Raw genomic sequence first — 7,125 nt, 5'->3', positions numbered from 1 at the left:
ACCTGGGCCAAATCTGCCCACTGTGCACAGCAAAATCACTGGTGTTAAAATAACACCCACGGTGTCAAATTTAACACCGGCAAAGTGTGTATATGTGTCCACACTACACTGTGTTAATTTAGTCAAAAGTGTAGTGTTAATTTAACAACACCCATTATATGTTAATTTGACACTCAATATTGTTAAATTTTACACTTTGTTCAACACTATTCATTGTTGTTTCCACACTACACTGGTGTTGGCACACAAATACAGTGTTAAAAATTAACACTCCTAATTTAAGGTCAACACCAGTGTAATGTGAATTCAACAATGTTAAGTGTTAAAATACTGAGTAATAGCCACTTTTGTTGCTAATGGGTTGTTTCTATAAAAGAAAAATGACAAGAAATATTGCAAAACCTCTTTTTATTAAAGTACATCACATGTAATATTTACATTGATACACACAACACTTTGCATTTAACACTGCTTATTTAAATACCTCCGCTACAATTAGAAACAGAATACAGTATGGAATAATGAAAGTTATCTTATACCACAGCGCAGTGACATGAAAACCACTTATTATAAAGGTCTTTAATAAATCAAATAAGAGTTAAAAAAATTAGCCACCCTACTCAAAACTTGAACATTAAAATACATTATTATACTTATCCTTCACAATACTAAAGATTTTTCCATAACAAAACAGACATTTCAATTCAAAAGACGTTTCATTTTTCTTAAATACGTTCCAACCTGGTATTTAGTTCTGTAGTTGTTTTACTGTACAGTAGTGGAAGGCTGCATCAGTGGTCTTCATCATGCAGGGAATGGCTTTTTGGTCCAGAATGATGCAAAAATTCTGGATGCAACTTTTGTTCCCAACGCAGAGCAGGCAGGGCTGTGCTGATCCATCCACCTCAAAGCATGGATTGATGCTCATCACCTAAGTGTTTTAAAAGAGTGTATTTGATGAATGTATTTGATGTGTATTTATAAACTTGTATGCATTTACATGGGGTGAACAATGCAAGCAAACTAACTGCTGAATAAATAACTAGAACAAAATACCAAAAAACGTACACAGCACAATCAGTAGCTTCAGTTGCACATTGACCCTCTCCAGTCTTTCCTCCTTTCACAAATGAAGGCAAGAGGTGAATGAGCCAGGGAAGAGCTGCCACATCACTGTCCCATCCTAGTAAAACAGAATTTAAACACCATGAGTATACAGTTAAACTTTAAAACCGTAAAAGTAGCAAACCCATTTACACTTACCATATTTTAACTATTGTTGACCAGACAGAGGGTCATCCATATCTTCATCAGGATATAGGCTGCAATTATCCTTTAATTGTTGTATGTTGGCTATTTTGCAATACATCGCCTCAGCATATTTCTGCAGATTTTCAAACACAAAAAGGGTCAAGAAAATACCAAAAAGGATGCAGTTTTAACCGTTATTTGAATCAAAATCATCTCAGTATAATCATGTTAGAGACAGTGTACAGTACTAATGTACTCTGTGTACTCACATAACTAGTTGGTAAGCTCTTATCCTCCAAACTGGGTTAAGGAATAACAGTTCCAGAATTCACGGGTATGCCGTATTCAAATATAGTCTGGTAGGGTCCTATCACAAAAAAATGACAATAAAGACTCTGAAAACTCAACATTCTTTTTATATTAAAAACAGCACTCAAAGACAATATGAATCTTCAATTATACATTTTCAAAATAGTAATCAATTTGATTGCTATTTAATATGATATCAATAGCAAAACGATGTATGAGAAGATAATATATTTTTATTAAAGTTGGCAGCAGGTCATGTCACTTTCTTGCCTGATTAATAACCATAATATGTACAAAACTACATATACTAAAAAGATTGGTTAACTGTTCAGTTATGTCAAATAAAATGATTTATATGTATAAATGAAACTTACCTTCTGTAATGAATTTATATAAGTATTAGCAGTCGTTTACTCATTGGAAGTCATCCATGTCAGGTCTTCTCTATAAACTGCCCTAAAAACAACATCTCTTCTGAATGATTTGAAGCACTCAGTGTGTACTTTCACCAAACTAGCATCTATGACAGAAAAACAAATGTTCGCCATACACGTTTTACACTTTCGTATGTATTTGCTATTTGCATCTGTCTGACATCTAGCGCCATGAAAAGCTTACAACACACAAAGCATCCAATCTGTGCATATTCTGAGGTAAAATGAATTGTTGGTTTGGCGATATTTTCCCTGTTTGCATACATCTAAAAAAAACACATGACGATGCGGTTGCGGTTTTCTCCGTGTTTTTCAGTAATTTGAATAATTAACCGATATCTGTGCACTCACGTGCATGTAAACGACCTCGTTAACTCACGGTATCTAGCCTATATGATTACCTCATAACGAGTATCATATGGTGAATAAATGAGCTTTCATTTAACTTAATTTCATACCTTCAATTTGTAGTGCATGTCGCGTTTTATCATGGTTCAATTCTTACATTCATTCATATCTCCTGTTAATATTATCCTTCTTGGTTAAAACTTTTAGCTAGCAGTTTAACTTTATACCAAACTAACAAGGGAACAACGTAACACAAGGTAGCTCTGATTAAACTGAACCAAATAATGAACAAAGGGGAAATAAAATGGGAAAAATATCTTATTTAGGTTTTTTGGCAAATGGCTGTGTAGAGTCAGACAGAGAAATAACAGTTTAATTTAGCTAAACCATGTGAATATTATGAGATTTACCTGCTCTCTTCAGTCCTCCTTTGAAAGAAAATGGCGGTAAAATCCCTGACAGGATATGTTTAGTGGAGGCGTGGCTTGATTTACACCGCTCAGTGTGAAATCTGGTAACACCCTTGTTTTACACCGACACTGTCGTGGATATAACACTGGCCTAGCAATGGCAGTGTTATTTTATTACCAGATAGTGTTAAAACAGCATCAACACTGTGTATTTAACACCATCCCTGAAAATTTAACACTGGTGATTTTGCTGTGTGGCAGACACTCTTCTGTGGGCTTTTTCAACTGTGTTTGGTTTGACACAATTGAAACGGCTGCACCCGTTTATGATCAACTTTTACAGGAACAACCAAATCACAACCAGAATGAGTTAGACATTACAGTGCTGTGTGTGCACAGAATCATAATACAATTTTAAAAATGCTGGGACAAACCTAATCCATTGCCTTGTAATTTATCCTATGCTGGGTTGTTTTAACCCACTCCAGGTCAAATATAAACATTTTCTGGGTTCATTTAATCCAGCGGCTGGGTTTGTACCTTTTTGGCCCAATGCTTGGTTGTAAAGAAGCCAGTATTTTTATAGTGTAATTTAAAAGGGCAAGAGTGTCATTTTTTGTTTTGTTAAATCTAAGTTTCATATGCTATGCATTTATAAATAAGCTAAAATTTCCCCTAAGAAGTGTAAGTGGCATTGCTTTTAGGCAGAAATTTGCTTGTTTGTTTGATGAATCTGAACCAATGCGAAAATAGTAACAAAAGCTTCCAAAAATGTTATGTTGTGAGACCAAAATCACACATTTCTAGAGAAGACAAGAAAATGCCATGTTGCAAATTTAAAGGTCCACTGTGTAGTTGTAGCCTAGTGGTTAGAGAGTTGGGCTTGTAACCCGAGAGTTGCCAGTTTGAGTCTCATGGCCGGTGGGTTGTGACTGTGGTGCCCTTGCACAAAGCACACCCTTAAGAAAAATGGTTCTTCAAAGGTTCTTAAGTGATGTTAATGGATTTATATAGAACCATAGCTTACTGAAGGACCTTTTTTGGCTGAAATGGTTCTTTGTCTCAGCAAAAGGGTTCTTTGATTCCCGCCTTTTTATTATAAATTAATATTTTCAAGCTGCCTTATTTTCACCTGTAAAAGCCCTGAATCATCAGTCAGACCAGGGGCGATTCTAGGATTTTCATTTTAGGGGGGCTCAGCCCCCAGTAAGGTTATGATTAAAAAATATTATTTGACTATTAGGGTAGGGTTGTATACTGCTAACCTTATTGCCATCCATTATTCCATTGTATTCCCTGTGTTTCATATATGGGACTAGAACATTTTCAGGTGGGAATGAAGACTTCCTGATTCATTATTCATTGTGCAAATACACTCTAAAAACAAACGGTGCTATATAGCACCAAAAGTGGTTCTTTGCTCGTAATCATAGAAGAACCGTTTTTAGTGCCATATAGCACCGGTGAAGCACCGGTGAAGCACCTGTGTAGAACCATATAGTGCTTTGTAGAACCATATGTGGTGCTATAGTGGTGCTATATGGCCCCTATATGGTTCTACACAGGTGTTTCACTGGTGCTTCACCGGTGCTATATGGCACTAAAAATGGTTCTTCTATGGTTACGATTCAAATCAACAGTTTTGGTGCTATATAGCACCGTTTGTTTTTTTAGAGTGTACACACACACACGTTTCTAGTACAAACACATAATTTTACTGTTTGCATTTACTTTACTATACTTTACTTATATTATTAGATAAAAAAAGTTATTTTAAAGAACTGCATGACCCATGAAATTACCATAAAAAGCTTGATTTGCACTTTTGATCCAGTTTTTCCAGAAAAAAAACAAGTTTTATAATCACCCGGTGTGTTTCACTGCATGAAATTATCTGCCTGCTGCGCTTAGAGCAACAACTGTACATAAGGCAATGCATCACGCCAGAACCTGACTTTAAAACATGTACGTTAAAGGAACAGTATGTAGGATTGTGGCAAAAACTGGTACTGCAACCACAAAACTTGTTGCTAAAACTGGTACTGCAATTACACAGCAGGTGGCCAATACACAACATGACAACATAAACATCAGTTGAGGGCTGCAACTCCACTTTTTAAATGACAATATCCTGGCCGGACCACTGTTGTCCGTGATATAAGTATTTGAAATGAAAATGATTTCTTAATGTCTAGTGACATATCAGGACCATTTTATGATTAATTGATATACATTTCGTAGATTTTAAGAGGTCCATTCATTCATATCATATTATTTCACATGTCAACCTGAGCTGACTGCACGGCAGGTCAGAACAGCCGCCAGGCCAAGATCCAGCCTGCAAACACCTTGTACTGATGTTCGCTCTCTCGCTGAATCCAGGCTGACTCTTTTTTTTTGGGAAATTCAAAAATTATACAAGGAGTTAATATAGATAAGTATACAACTCACAACAATTGAAAACCAAATAAACATAAATTATAAAGTAATTTAAGAAATAAAGAAATAAATAAAAGAAAGAAAAAAATGCCAGTGGTAAGTTACAAGAATTTAAAGTAACAAAAAGTTTCATGGGTCTTTCTTGCCTTTTTGTTTTGATTTTGTCTAATGTAATACCATATAGTTTAATTTCTTTTATAAAATGTTCAAAGTTTGGCTTAGCTTTCGTCCATCTTTTCACAAGATTGTGATATTTTCCAAGTAAAATAAAAAGTTGGATAAGGAAACACATCTTACTTTTGGAATCAACAATGTCCTGTACAAAGAAAAAAAACTACATCATACAGATCAATTTGTATACATATTAATTCATGCTGACTCAGATCAGGGGAGGAGACGAAACTTGACGCAGCATGCCGCTTTTTCTAAAGAGTTTTTATTGGGGACTGAAGTGATCACAAATGAATGAATCAAATAATTTTTTAGGGGGGCTGGGCAGAATTTTATGGGGGCTGAAGCCCCCCTAAAGAGGACCTAGTGATGCCCCTGCTGCAGACTAACAACACAAACAGGTAAGAGAGTAAAATAATCATCATTTACTGTTAAAAACATTTTGAAAATTGAAGTTTTGTGTGTTCTTTATTTCTTTTATAACAGGTCAACTTTATACTGTAAGCTTCATTCCCTTTAAAACATGTAAGCTTTATGTAAGACATTTTAAGACATTTGACAAGTTAAATGTGCGGTTATCAGAAATTAATGCATACCCACGGAACATTTGTCAGCCAATCAGAATACAGCATTCAACAGACCCGTGGTATAAACTGTTTTAAATGATATATTTAATGGACTCTGCTTTAAGACTTAGGATAATGATTTGTTAAAGTGTTAAAAAGCATATACACTGAGTTTATTAAACTAATTATCAAAAGATTGTGGTACAACATGTGTTTAGGTTTTTTTATTGATATTCATGTGTGACCCTACTGAAAAATCCAACTAAGACCAGCATAAGCTGGTGAATTGGTTTTAGTGGTCTCTCAGCTTGGTTTTAGCTGGTTTTGCTTGTGAAGCAAGCAGTTTTAGCTGTGTTTTGGTCACTTTTTAAGCTGGTCTAGCTGGACTTAGGTAGTCAGGCTGTAAGACCAGCTGACCAACCAGCTTAACCTTACTTTGCCAGGCTTGGAGGACCAGCTTAAACCAGCTAGTGCCACCTTAAACCAGCTAAAACCAGCTACCAGCTTATGCTGGTCTTAGCTGGAATTTTCAGTAATGGGGGGTAATCTTGCTTATGCTGGGAGTGAAGGCAGTGCGTATGACCGCTTGATATGAGAGACACATCCTGTTTTTAAAGGTGATGTATGCATGTTTCTTTCAAAGCTGACATTAAAATATGTGAAAATGTCATTTACTTCAAGTAAAGTGTTACCACATATATTTTTTTAATCATTATCGATCATTAAAATCACGTGACAGTTGCTTAAGTAATTTTTATTGTTTATACTTAATTAAATTAAAATTACATTACATATAATGTTACGCAATTGTTGTGCACATACATTAATGGCACAATTTAATAAGTCATTAAACAGAATGTAAATAAACAAATATGCCATTTCAGACGTGAATATAATGCCAATATGCCATTATTCTGATTGAATTAATTGATATATTTTGGTTGTTTTTACATGAAGGCAGGGGGCGCAGAAACGGTGAAAAGCTTTATAATATGTCTTTAAATGTCTGCGTATGCACAAATTACTGTGAACTGTGCACACTGTGCCCCCTAAAAAAAAGATGCGTGACAATCACAAAATCCTTTCGGAATTGGAACAATTATTCCCAAAAAATTCCAACAATGCAACGCAAAAACCTGTGAGCATCGATGGTCCCTATGCTCCATTACTGGAAATCACGTGATCTCTTCTAAAATC

The 7,125-nt window shown here is 35.3% G+C and overlaps 1 long non-coding RNA gene across 1 annotated transcript; it reads right to left on the bottom strand.

The window, feature by feature from the left end:
- Nucleotides 1–35: 35 nt before the first annotated feature.
- Nucleotides 36–3,004, bottom strand: LOC129422659 (uncharacterized). Its single transcript, XR_012358401.1, has 6 exons — nt 2,753–3,004; nt 1,935–2,080; nt 1,521–1,618; nt 1,264–1,384; nt 1,069–1,183; nt 36–931 (listed from the first exon to the last, which is right to left on the bottom strand). It is a non-coding gene; the product is annotated as an uncharacterized lncRNA (long non-coding RNA).
- Between the last annotated feature and the right edge of the window lie 4,121 nt (nt 3,005–7,125).

The sequence above is a fragment of the Misgurnus anguillicaudatus genome, chromosome 18 (assembly GCF_027580225.2).
Source record: "Misgurnus anguillicaudatus chromosome 18, ASM2758022v2, whole genome shotgun sequence".
NCBI classification, from domain to species: domain Eukaryota; kingdom Metazoa; phylum Chordata; class Actinopteri; order Cypriniformes; family Cobitidae; genus Misgurnus; species Misgurnus anguillicaudatus.
The sequence above is the reverse complement of the archived record's forward strand: the minus strand, read 5'-3'. Positions and strand labels throughout refer to the sequence as shown.